General features: G+C 39.5%; 1 pseudogene; it reads right to left on the bottom strand.

The window, feature by feature from the left end:
• Positions 1–3,196: 3,196 nt before the first annotated feature.
• LOC124778594 lies at positions 3,197–3,314 on the bottom strand (annotated as a pseudogene).
• Positions 3,315–14,678: the final 11,364 nt, after the last annotated feature.

Raw genomic sequence — 14,678 nt, 5'->3', positions numbered from 1 at the left:
CATTAAGCTTTAAGACCTTTATGAAGTTGTGATGTTATGTGGCTGTGCAACTTTGGGGTGGAAGTGTATAGTGTTACTAGCATTTTGAGATATGGTTAAACAAGAACGATTGTTTGATTATTCACTGTGCCTACTATCTACGTTTTTGGTTGCGGATGCAAAATACGATTCTTATTCATGTTTGTGTGATTGAATTAAAGTGAAAATTTGTGTAGTGTATCAGTAAGAGGGCAAATGTCCGAATTTAAGTTTATAATAAAGTCTGTTTTGCGTCAAATTAAAATTGTAAGACAATCACAAGCTTGTCCATGACCAGTGATCCTTGGCTTCCTATTTTCTTTAAATAACTGTGGTGGCATTGTAATTTTGATTTTCTAAAGATTTGACCAGTACCACGGTTCAGAAATAGACAACTGTTAATGTTAGCCAACAAAGCAGCTTGTGTGCATGTTGTAACTTTACTATTCATAAAGTACCATCATCTGACTACGAAATCCACAGAAAATTTCTAAACCTCTTATCTTAGCAGACAGTTCGTATGCAACATACTGTGTGTGTGTGTGTGTGTGTGTGTGTGTGTGTGTGTGTGTGTGTGTGTGTGTGTGTAATGGCGTGTTTTCCATTCTTAACATTCGCGTCTGTGTGCTTGTTTTACAGTTCAAACACACAACACTAAGCGATTAAAAAGTCTACATAATATGATAATTAAAAATTTTGAAGGAATAAATGTACAAAATGCTTCTGCAAAAGTGCTCTGTAAATTTATATATGCAAACACAATAAATAAAGTTCCTAACATTAAAAGATGGACATTTGAGCATGTAACGCTGCACTGTAAGGGTAAAATCGTCTGGCACAGTGAATGAGATATAACCCAAACTTTACTGAACTGGATCGAATGACAATTTTGAAATGCAAAACTTGACTTAGAACGATTTTACTGTTTTCTGACTGTAACGTTAAACTGGCTCTAACAGATTTTGACTTACCTTGGGTCAACTGAAACTCGGTACTGCTCGAATGTGGTTCATATTAAAATACAGCGCCGCAGCAAACCAGGTAAAGAGAAACCTTGCGAAGTACACTGCGAGAAAAATAGCTACGCTATGGTCACATCACGCCCGCTGAGCCATTATGATCAGTCAAGACGTATCTGGAGTCTGCAGTAGGATACCAACCTGAATGTCACTCGCCGTACAGCCCGATAACTATGACTGATCGTCTGGGGTGCAATTTCATTCCATAGCAGGACTGCTTTCATCGTCATCCGTGACATCTTTGCAACGCAGTGGTACGTCGACGATATTCTAAAACCCATTAAACTGCCCTTCATGAAAGCTATCTTGTACTTACATTTCAGCATAATTCCTCCTCGCACACGACGTAAATTTCTACTGCTTGTCGCTATGCTTTCCAAGTCGTACTTGCTGAGCAAGGCCGCCTGAACTCTTCCCAGCTCAGGAAAATGGGCGGTGACCTCCAATCATCTCAGTATTCTGACGATATAACGCGCCACGTGGAGACAATTCGGAACGATATTTCTCAGGAGAGAGTTTAACAACACTGTCAATCACTCCCAAGCCAAACAACTCCCTGAATAAGATTTAGAGGTGAACCATTAAACTGACTTGCTAAATTTGTGAAACTCTTTCTCTAGAATAAATCATCCAATATTTCTGAAATTGTAACCATTTATTTGTCTGTATTGGTGTTGTGGTCTTCACTCCTGAGACTGGTTTGATGCAGCTCTCCGTGCTACCCTATCCTGTGCAAGTTTCTTCATCTCCCAGTACCTACTGCAACCTACATCCTTCTGAATCTGCTTAGTATATTCATCTCTTGGTCTCACTCTACGATTTTTATCCTCCACGCTGCCCTCCAATGCTAAATTTGTGATCCCTTGATGCCTCAGAACATGTCCTACTAACCGGTCCATTCTTCTCGTCAAGTTGTGCCACAAACTCCTCTTCTCCCCAATTCTATTCAATACCTCCTCATTAGTTATGTGATCTACCCATCTAATCTTCAGCACTCTTCAGTAGCACCACATTTCGAAAGCTTCTATTCTCTTCCTGTCCAAACTATTTATCGTCCATGTTTCACTTCCGTACGTGGCTACACTCCATACAAATACTTTCAGAAACGACTTCCTGACACTTAAATCTATACTCGATGGTAACAAATTTCTCTTCTTCCTGTATATGTGCGTTAAATCGGGCTGCGGCTTTTTTTCGATACATTTGCCTTTTCTTTCTCAAACTCATGATAAATTACACGCTAGCCAACAAGGTATCAACACCATTACCTGAATATCTCCGTACTTCTTAAGTGGATCTTTACAAATTCATGTTTCGAAAAAGTATACTCTTTTGCATTTGCATCTCTGCGTTCTCCTAGTGAAGGGCCGATGGCTCAGCAGCACGATCAACAAACGACTCAATCGCTTATCACTCTCTGAATGCTTCAATCACAATTACAGTACTACTGACAACCTAAGTTCACATTGCTTGTACTCAGAATGTCATTGGCATAACATATCGACTTCTGTCTCAATACGTCGTGTATCAACACGAAATAAAACATTTCGAAAAAAGAGGTCTCACGTTACTTTCATTGAACATCAAATAAGGTAGGAACCTTATACATAGCAACCTCAGATCTACTGCAGATGATGCAGTTACCTATAATGTAGTACAGTTTTAAAAATTCTCCACAGATTTTGTAAGGTGTTGATAAGAAATCAAAACAAACATGTTAGTAATAAGAAGAAAATATCTATGTATGCTTTTAGTACAGATCTATTGTAATAATACCATCCACCTGTTTGTTGTGACATAGCAGAAAGGACGCCGAAAAGCTGTAAAGTTTCTGACCGTTATTGCCTGTCTAGTCAGGTTCAGGATCGTATGATCTAGCGATTTTATATCTTTCTGGCGGTAAAACGATGAGGCGTGGTTTTGGTCGTGGGCCCTCGTACTAATGGTACTATCAGTAGCACTCCGTCTTCAGGTCACAAGTGGCCCATCGGGAGCATCCGACCGCCGTGTCATCCTCAGGTGAGGATTCGGATAGGAGGGGCGTGTGGTCAGCACAACGCTCTCCCGGTCGTTACGATGGTTTTCTTTGACCGGAGCCGCTACTACTAGGTTGAGTAGCTCCTCAATTGGCATCACGAGGCTGAGTGCACCCCGAAAAATGGCAACAGCACATGGCGGCCTGGATGGTGACCCATCTAAGTGCTGGCCACGCCCGACAGCGCTTAACTTCGGTGATCTCACGGGAACCGGTGTATCCACTGCGGCAAGGCCGTTGCCTAATGGTACTGTCAGCCTAGAATTAAATGGCAATTTTACACAGATTCTACTAATAACAGGTCACCCAACCCAATACCTTATCACCTTCAGTTTGTAGCACTTATGACATGCAACAGGAAAATGGAAAGCCGAGCTACATACAGGTTTACTAATAGATACACACTCCTGTAACGTGTCTCTTACACACAGACAATTTAACACTTTTTGCAGAGAAGATAATGCAGAAACAGGTTTTACTTGCAGGTCATAGCACATGGGGAATATAACTTCAAGGATCAGAGTCAAAGAACAGTGAGAATATGACTCTCAGGAATTCATAAAGTCCATCACAATTCTGTGCGATAGTCACGACGACAGCTGCTCTGTGGGCAGCCATCTGAAAACCATCCACTATTTGGTATTTTCAGATTTCTTATATTGTAGGTGGAGGACTCCCTACTTTATTTCTTCATTGCAGTCTTGCATCTCTTGCAGGAAAGGGACAATATCTGTATATCTCCTTCGTCAGCAGCTCATTCAGTGCTGAGAGTACATCTGTGAGGAGGTATGTGAGTGTTATGCGGTCTGAAATTTCACGTAAGAGAACACATTCTCCATTTTAAAAATCAGAATAACGAAGAACCATACAGTAAATTGGTTCATTATATTTGTTCTCAGACTTTGTCTTCCTATGCTTCCAGCAGTCTGTGTTCTCATTTTATGCTCAAAATAACGCTACTCCAAGTGCCACAAGCAATACATGCAGTAGGTGGAAGACAATTCGAATTTTCGTTCGGCCCATCTTGCAAGGTACTAACAATGTATTTAAAAATATGTCTCCACTGAAAACTGATTAACGATAGTAACAGACTGATGAATGTACCAGACGTCTTTATAATTCCCAAATAGTGCACACCTGAGAGCCAAAAATATTAACAAGCAGTTAAAATCGACTGATTTTTGATTTGTACACACGCGCTAAGGTAAGTAAACAATTTTCCAGTCCATAACCAAGACAGTTTGGCACCGTCTGATTTGCTAATGGCCTACAGGCATCTAAATTGAACTAAAAATGAACCTTTCCGACCTTAGTCGCATTATGTTGAGACGTTTTTTAATTGGGTATCAGCAGCAGTTGAGCTATAAAGCGTAACAGTCACTCGAGCCATCATTTTGCTAAAACTTTTCTCACTCTCTTTCTCACTCTCTCTTTTCTACCTTGTGCCAGGAGCAAAATGTTATTATCATTGCCGTAGCTCACTAGTATTACGTTTTTACTTCAAGTGGCCACATATCCGTTCCTAGTAATGTGATGAAATACTGTTGATTACGCGATTTCTACTTTTGTTTCAGAATCAGAAGCTATTACTAAGCAACTCCAAATAAAACATTGGTATCATTACCTAACTGTTTCATGTCACTATTTATTTTACCCTAACCAAAAAAAAATATTTTGTCTAGATGTCCAACCTACTGCCACGAACGAAATAGAAAATTTAGTTCTAACAGTGCAGTTCGTATGGAATGTCAATCGTACTGGAATAGTAATCTTACTCGAATTAATGTATGCAGTGAAACGGCCTGGTCATATGAACATATCACAGCTGTACTAGACCCTATTCTGTTGATCTATTTTACCGTGGTCTAGCTATAGCCACTTTTTGTTACAGGCACTACGCTGATAAGTGTCAAGAAATCGAGATCTTGAACTAGATCGTGAAATAGTGTCTTCATTAGATTTTCTTTATAACAGAAACACCCATGGATATTGGATTAGGTTTGAGACATATTACTGACAGAAAGTGTTTTTTTTCTTAAAAAATTGTTGGTCATTTCAGGCAACTGAGAACAAAGTCATTATTGACATTTGGTGGGATCTCTTTAGATGGTGTCTTAAAACAGCTGATGAAGAACATCGTAATTTTGTGTCTATACTGGAGACAGCTTTATATTTTGGATTCCCCTTGTCCTGTATGCAGTGCATTCAGTCCATGAAGTTCTGATTTTTCGTTGCAATCCAGTACCTAGGATTTGAATTCGACATGTAGAAATAAAAATTTCAGACGTGTATCGGCAGTGGCAGCTTATGTTGTCATCATCGGATCTTCTGAAAATACTCCTTAATGAATCTTTCTGTATTTTTATAAAAACCGATGATGGTTAACTTGGGTTGCCGAACCTGTTCATCAGACTAAAGTTCCTTTTATTCTACATCACACCCATATTTGAATTACGTCAGTCGTTTGCAGGGTCTGAATTCGTATGGAGATGTATTTAAACGTATGCATCACTGAATGTAGTTAAAGAGATCGTTCTTAGTAGAACGACAACTTACGAAATGAATGTTCCAGTCGGAAATTGATCAGAGACACTTCAATTAAGGAGTGTAGTGATCTATAATTTCAGTTACATCAGCACACTTCACCTATGAACTATAAGCTACGACTTAGGAGGGGCTCCTCCCATTCCATTGAAACGCAAAAGTGATCCTGACAGGCTAGCAGCAGATTGGAATTGTAACTAAATAACAAGAGTTGGTTTCAGGAGTGGAACGCAGATCACAGTCTAAAGTGCTACTGTAATTTAAGTTTTATTAAAGATGAAATTCTTGTACTATTGGTACAGCATATATTGTGTAGTTCAACTATGGCCAGTTAAGATCGTGTGCTGGCCTGGGATTGGAACTTCGACGTCTGCTTTTCTGAGATTTCTTCTGTGATTTGGAGCTCGTGTGTATGTTTCAGAGACGAACACAGAACGACGAATAGCCACTTGCTGCTCCATATTCCTTGCAAATCCGACAGACTATCAGCCTTCAGTGATAGATGTAGTTGAGAAATTGGCAACAAGACATCTAAGTCTATATATTGGCATGCATAATACCTAGGCCCCAATTTGAGTGCATTGCCTACGTCAGTTTTCTCTGGTATCAACCAGTGCTTGTCCTATTCCATTCAGAAATGGAAATAGGGGAAATTCACTATTTGGATGTCCCTGTAAGTTTTAATAACAATGATTCCATGTGGCTCAACAGCTTCGTGAAAGTCTTTCGATTGGACACCATCTCAGTGACTTGCAAGTTGCTAACCTACCCCAGAAATCGTACCAAGGAAAGGGGACCTGCAGTTTAATGTAGCATCTGAAACACTTGTCACTTCTGACGAATCTCCACATCATTTAGAGGTGAAGGCTGGATTCAATTCTGACTAGAATGTTCGTTGGTTCGACCTCGATTTCTTTCTGCGAGCTTTCAGTTTGCAGGCAGGCACTTTCCCACTAGCCCATAACCCGTCAAGTGTTAATTTGTTACGTCTTATTCTCGCAATCCTTACTTGTCTCTGATGCCTCTCACTTCATGGATGTATTCCACTTCATATTAGGCTACTTTATGTCCTTTACTTCTTTAACAACGTTGTAGTCCCTAAACCTTTATTATTTGGTAATTATATCTATATTATAACATTTTGTAGCACCCACAGTAAGCAATAAATTAAATTCTGCATAGCCACAATACCCTTGTAAAATTAATTATATAACTTTCAGGGAATTAAGCTTCCACCTTCTGGTAATTGTACGTAGACAATTTTTGGACTTACAGTTTTTAAACAGAAATTCGTCTATACATATTGTATTAGTCGGCAAATGATCAATATTTTTTGATGCTCCTATCGAACTCCTTTCTGAGACGTCGACAGTTTTAGAATGGGTAATAAAGGTCATTTCCTTCCTCTGATATCGAAGGCATGGACGTCACTGTTCTTCTCAAATTGTGATGGTCTTTTTATGACGAATTTCATTAGTAAAGATATCTATTGAGATGATGCAATTAAAATGTCTGACTTCATGAAGAAGTACCTACACAACGACTATGATTGAACAACACATTGTTACTACTCATTTTTGTGCAATCAGTATTTTCTTTCTAGAAGGTCTTATTCCATAAGGTATTATTGAGTGGAGATACGCAACATATGTCAGGAGGTTGATTAATTTCCTTTCATGATTAGCAATTACACTTACAGCAAAAATGGTTGAACTTTGTTTTTTAGAAGCCCAACAATAGGCAACATTGGCCTGCAAAATGATGGTGATGTCGTGCAGAAAGTGTCATCACTTCTGTCTCTATGCTGTTCATTTTTGGAACACAACCTACAAACAGCTAAGAGACAGAAGTGATGACACTTTATGCAAGATCTGACCATCATTTTGCAGGACAATGCTCAAGCACATACAATTCAAGCTATTACTGATTTGTTTGACTTAATGGGCTACTAATTGCTGCACCACCTACTGCACTCCCCTGACTTGAGCCCTCGTAAGTTCAACACGATTTCTAAACTGAAGGAAACACTTCACGGAATTCGCTTCAAAACTGCTACAAATTCGTCGGGCAACAGACCGCGCCGCTCAAACTGCCGACACAACTCGCACTGCTAAGAGTATCCTACGACTTTTACATCGCTAGCAACGAGATTACACAATACTCGTGTCTACTTTGAATGTCAGTGAAACTCTGAAAAACGTATCTATTTTGTACCAGCTGTAAATAAATAGTTGCCTCTCTTGAAGTTCCAACCCTCGTATTTTCAGAGCCTTGTAGTAAACCAATGCCTGTGTTCTGGGGAAAGTAAGTTTTTGTAGAAATATTTTCTTTCCCACAGCTCTTTTTTATACTTTATAACACCTTCACACATAAAAAAAGAAAACGAAATCCATGGTACTTCTGTAATTTATCATGATTTTCTACAGCAGTTAGATGTTAATACATATGGAATTTTCATCAACAGAAGATTTAAACCTTTGCAGCACTTTGCTTGTGACAATAAAGATATGACACCGATATTGTTAGAATTTATTGCACCGCAATGACAGACAGAATTGGCGCAATTACGAACGAAGGACAGAAGAGGGGGAATAGGAGAGAGCGAAATAGAAGTCACAGTCCATACAATGGAGAACAAGACAGGAACGAAGTGGAATGGGATTCATCCTGAGTCGTGTCTCGAAACTTAGATCTCATACTGACAACAATGTGAGAATGAAGTCAAATCGAAGCTCCACGTTTGGCACCAAGTAATCATCTTGTGACATCTGATACGATGAAAATTAACGGAGAGTTCGCCCACGTTGGGCACCAAAATGTGGTGAAGTCGAGAAATTAATTTGTGACATCAGGTACCATAGTCGTCGTCGTCGTGTCACTAGCGCCATCAGGTAGACCGTTCGCCTGATACAAATCTTTTGATTTGACGCCACTAGGGCGACTTGCGCATCGATGGGGAAGAAATGATGATGATTAGGACAACACAACACCCAGTACCTGATCAAAGAAAGTTTCTGAACATGCTGGGAATCGAACCGGGACCCTTAGGATTGACATTATGTCACGCTGACCACCCAGCTACAGGAGACAGACATCAGTTACCATGAAAATTACCTATCAGGTCGCCCCACGCTGGGCGTCAAAAATTGATAAGAACTCGAGAAATTATTTGATACGACGAAAATTACCAATGAGTTCGCCTACGTTGGGCACCAAAATATGGAGAACTCGAGAGATCAAATTGTGACATCTGGTAACATCGTCGTCGTCTTCGTGTGGTCAAAGCCTGTTGGGTAAACCGTTCGCCGGGTGCAAGTCTTTCGATTTCACGCTACTCTGGAGTTGCGCGTCGATGGGGATGAAATGATGATGCTTAGGAAAACACAACACCCAGTCCTTGAGCGGAGAAAATCTCTAACCCAGCTGGGTACCGAAACCGGCCCCTTAGCATTGACATTCTATCGCGCTGACAACTCAGCTACAGGGTGTGGAAATCAATTTCCATGAAAAATATCACCATGAAAATTACCAATTAGGTCGCCCCACGCTGGGCGCCAAATAGGTGCAATGCGTGGGTTCAGGCGTTTGCTTTTAAGAGGCACAAACAGATTTACTTTTCCTCTGATAACCTCAAGAGAAAGACGTTACAATCCAGAATCCGCATTAAACATCAAATTCCTTCATTACCAACTGGGCAGAACCAGTTTACGTCGGAAATGTCATAGGTAGAAGTCATGGTAATCAAAAATACTGTCGCCAGTAAACTTACTTACATTAGAAAATTTTAGTTTATTTGATGAACGGATAGCCATTTAAAGGAACAGGCCTCTTATTTTACTTGTACTTGATTGAACTAGAGACACTGAAAAATTTGGTGCTGGACTGTGATTCGAATTCGTATCTCTCTTTCGAGGATCTGAAGCTCTCGGAACAGTATAGTGCAATCATTTCGTTCCTTTTCCCTAGGCTGCAATCTTCTCTAGGACTCCTCCAAAGGTAAGTATGTGGGTCAGAATCCTGATCCAGTTCTAAAATAGTCATAATTTCATTTCAAGCCCTATCACGTGCACACCGGCCTGCTAGTGAAAATTAACGTGCATTTATAATGTATGTTCATGTGTTGACAACAATGGCATTACGTGTCGTTATTTCTGATCAAACTTGCACACATCTTACCGGTGGTGAGTAAGCAATTGATACTGAAGCAATATTCGTGGATGATAAAGAAGGACGTTAGGTATGCTGTTCGATTGTCGCTCAGGCACAAAAATTTGTTTCCTTATTTTAGATTCAAACACCTAGCAGCTGGTAAGAAAAACCGATACGTAACATTTGATTTTACTTAGTTAACATTCCGATTACATGTTGGGTTCGTATCTCCGTCACAGAACTTCACTTCTGAATGGAGGCATATCAGATATCTTTCGTGGTTAGTTAACAGGAAAGGGTCTTGATAGAAGTACCAGTTTATTACAAAAACTGTCGTCGTTTAATTTCAAGTCTAGATTTGGTTACTGATATTGGCGAAAATTCCAGTAATTTATTACTCTTCATGGCTAGTCAGCAATATGATTACATTAGATTAGGTTAGTACTTGTTCCATAGATCATGAATATGACATTTCATGATGAAGTGGAACGTGTCATTTTAATGAAAGAATTCTTTACAAAATTTCTTACTCTCTATCTCTCTCTCATTCTTTTTTACATTTATCTCTCTCTCTCTCTCTCTCTCTCTCTTTCTCTCTCTCCACACACACACACACACACACACACACACACACACACTTTTTCATTTTTATTTGTTTGTTGTGCTCGACTATCGGCCAGGCACGAAAATGTCCTTGAATGAGTTTCTTTGTTTTGAGTTCACTTACGAATGAAATATAAAAGCAACTATGAGAGTTACTGTTTTATGATGCTTAATTTGCAGTCAGTTCTGAGTATTATTAGTAACTACGCTCCAGTCCCTAAACCTAGTTACAGAAATGCGAAGCAGATGCATTACGTGTTCCATGCTGCGGCAGCCGCATCTTTGAGACGCCAGCTATGGTCACTTCCCAGCCCGTTGTCGGACCACATCAGTTCGTCTTCTTCCTCCTGGTACTGTAACTGATATTTGGCAACAAGGCAAGGTGTGTTTGGCAACTCTGATCGACGAGTTACTTCCTGGTGTGCACAGAATTAAGCCTCAAAGTTTACTTGACTTTTCCTGTCATTTCCATTGAATAATCTGAGTTACTATAGCTTGAGGTGTAACATAAGAGTGTAAATTTATGGGTTTCAGCCCAGGAAAGTCATTGCACGTGGAAATCGCAACTAATCTCGTCCTTTAAATAGCAGTTTACGGGTTTTAGCGGCTATTGGCCTCGTAAGAGAAAGCGCAGACACATGCCTCTTTGCTACCTCTGTGGTAACGTGCTCACATGTGAAAAGCGTCTGTTATGGTTCGTGGATCCAGTTTTGCTAACCGTAACGTTTTTATCCCTTCTGTGAAAGAGCTACAAGCAATCACATCAAGCATCGATAAGGAAATCGCAAGAAAATATTTTTGGCTCATAGTGCAATGGTGAAAAACAATGCTGTACAACAGGTAACGCCTCTTTACGCTGCTGGCAAGCAAATTTTGGGTTTCTAAGAATACATAACTTTATTTATGAAATGCCACATTTGCATACCTCTTGAGTATAACACAGCATACCAATTAAACAGAGATCCAATCGAAATCTGAGTAGTACTTCACTAATTCGTGCTGATAGAGGCACGCTTGTGTACGGATACTCAGTTTTATTAAAACAGACTTTCGTCATAAGGTTATCGTGGGTCGTTTTATTTCATTTCTTGTAATACAGTGCACAGTTTTCGTACGGTTTCTTTTCGTGTTGTTAAAACAATAGTAAACATGAGAGAGAAATTAATCATCAATGATGTATGTGAATTCTCTGACGTTATCTATAACCGTCTGAAAATGCACATGCAGTTTATTGATTACATGCATGTGGAAAACTTGTCCTCAGTTAAAGCTGTCAAACAAGATTTGAAGAAGAATAAAATGCCACTACCACGTGAGAGGTAATGTAGAAAATCTTTTCTCACATATTTTGGCATGATGCGCTCTCACCATACATAATACAAAAGTTTCGAAATACATCTGCTGCGTGGCCACCTATTAAACCTGAAAAGAACAAAATGTCGCAGAAGTTAGCCCTTTTTCCGCATGTGACTATTTTGGGTTGAGAAGTGAAGGGAAATATGTTCAAAGTTCCATTAGATTGAAAACTTTAGCAGAGAGCAGAATTGTTTAAAAAAATGTAGCAGTGAATGTACTCGAACTCACGACTTCTTATGCACGATGCATAACGCTTACCGTTATGCTACTAGCTGACACGTAGCTGCGGCAGCTACAGATGTCTACAACAATTCGTCCAGAACTTCCGCATTCCACAGTGCTGTGAGATAATAAATATGGCTGGATATAGACTTCTGAGAGACAGACAGTTACAGCTTTTCTTTTGCACTGCATGACGTTTTCAATAAACAGATAGCGCAATAGAGTAGCTCAAGTGGAAAAGAACACTTCCTATTTAAATTTCTGCAGCCTACACTGTTGCCAGTTCTGTGTAGGTGGCAGTTACGTGATTTTATCTCGATGATTACAAAATAGAGTCGAATGTAAGCACTGGGTACCTGAGGCAGCTAGTTCATGGCGATTCGGTCAACCAAGTAAATGAATGTACTGAACGTACTGAAAACCACTAAAAGGAGCCTGTGTGTCAGAATTCTCATCAAGTGTGGCGTAATGGCACTCCAATAGTTAAATGAGGCACAAAGAACAGAATTTGGTGGTCTGTGGGATTGCTGATAGATTCGTATACTGATGGTCTGCGTTCGATTCTAACTTCTTCTGATGTTTTTTGATAGGGAGAGACCGATGCTGTTCTCTTCTGTCTACGCCAAGTGAAGATGGTATAAAGGCATTGTGGTCTGAAATTCACATTAAACATAATATTCGTTGTGTACCAAGTAGACGTTAGGTTGAACCACAATAAAGTCAGGAGTGGCGACATGTAGAAACTCTGTCACCAGTAACATTTCTCATACTAGTTATTTACTTCTAGTGTCGAGACAAAGGCTATGTATGGTCACAGGACAGTTATTCCATCTTTTATTTGAGCTTCTGTATGACGATAAAATTTGTTCTGAAGTGGGAATGCAACTCAGACCGCCCTTAAAGTGGAATTTGATCCCTTCGTGAGAATACAGCTCGACTACTATTTGTTGTTTGTTTAAAACTGCAGATTCCTCAACATTTCCACATATTGCGAGTGAATGGGTTCAATCCTGGCGTGGCACTAAAGTTTCCATTATGTAATATGAAGCTCTAGCATGAGAACACCTATCTGCTGGTGGATAATAATTTTGATTTTTAATGTATTTTCATTCGTTGTCAACACTAACGGTATGTGACGTTTTTGACTCCCAGTGAGACACAGAACTATTTGCGAGATCTCTGGAAGATCAAGGACGTTATTCCGAGCTGCTGGTGGAGAAAAATTCGGTAGCTGACGTCTCTTCGTGTGTAGTCAACAACGATATGTGTGGGGTTCTATTCCCAGTCAGCACTGAACTCTTCGTCATATTATTTCTAGTTCAAACATGCTCACATGTCGCTGCTGGTGTAAAAAACCCATATTTATCGTTCGTTTTCTCTAGAATATAACAGCGATAGGTGCCAGGCTGGAGTCCTGGGAAGGAGAAATTAATGTTTCGTCTCGTCATTTCAGTTAAAACATCTAGCTACTGCCGAGAGTAGTCGATATGTCGTAGTTGATTGTGCTTCGATAACAATCCGATTAGGTTCTGGGCTCGAATCCCTGTCCAACCAGAAGCTCTACCTCATGTCATTTCAACTAAGTTACTTGTAAAGAAACAATATTTAAAATCTCTCGTAGTTTGTTAACACGAATTTACGTTCGTTAAAAATGTTTACGTTACGTAATTTTAAGCTGATATTTGCTAACTTATACTGTCTAAAATCGAAGTGTATCACTCTCTTTATTCCTAGTCAGGAATAACTGTTACTTCCTATCAGTCACACAATCTTTGCTTAGTCTGCATGACCTGGGTTGAATCCATATGCGGAATAAGACGGTGTGTCGTGTCATTTGAAGTTCATACATTTTCTCAACTAGCAGCTCGTGAAAAACTTAAATTTTTAGTGTCATTTTGTGTTGAATAATAAGTACGGCATGTTTCTTTGAAGAGGAAATCATGAATACGACGAACTTACTATGTGCATTACCTATCTGATGTCATAATGAGAGTGCTAACATTTCAGGTATGTCATTTATTGTAATAAATGTGAGTTCACGAGCCTTAAGGACAGTCTTATCTGTGATAAGGTGTTCCCTGATATTTGTAGTATCGTGGTATTACTTTACATCTCGAGTTATTGCGATCTTGACCAGTGTTTTCTACTGATGACTTGTTGGAACAATTTTCAGTAGTCAAACGACTGTACCGAGGAGCGCTTAGAGGACGTGCTACACAGCTGCGTTATGAGGGGTTGCTTGCGAATCAGGTGAAATGCAATTCAGATCGTTCGGATACTTTCCAGCATGACTGTACATTTCACGATTGCTCTCATCTTACAGTGCCGCTTTTCAATTTGTTTAAGAAATTATAGGAGGCAATGTTTGCTGTATGCGTTTTCTTTTTTAGAATAATGGTAACCAAATGAGCAGAATGTGAGTTTCCCAAGTAAGTGAATAATGTATGTCTGTCTTCAGCGAGGTACGAAGATAACGATAAAACAATCTGTAGTTCTCATCAGAGTGAATGTCATAAAATTAGCAACAAAATGGACACAGAAGAGCCAAAATACAACCGGATAAAGACCCAATGCTCTAAAAATGAAAAAAAAGTGTAAACTAAGAGGAAGTGAAAAAAAGAAACGTCATAAAAACAGTCAACGAGAAAATGAAAAGAAAAACGTCAAAATGCGTCAATAAAATGAAGAACGTCGTGATATTAAGTGCTCAAACACAGCAGTACTTTCAGTGT

This window comes from Schistocerca piceifrons, chromosome 2 (genome assembly GCF_021461385.2).
Source record: "Schistocerca piceifrons isolate TAMUIC-IGC-003096 chromosome 2, iqSchPice1.1, whole genome shotgun sequence".
NCBI lineage: Eukaryota > Metazoa > Arthropoda > Insecta > Orthoptera > Acrididae > Schistocerca > Schistocerca piceifrons.
The sequence above is the reverse complement of the archived record's forward strand: the minus strand, read 5'-3'. Positions and strand labels throughout refer to the sequence as shown.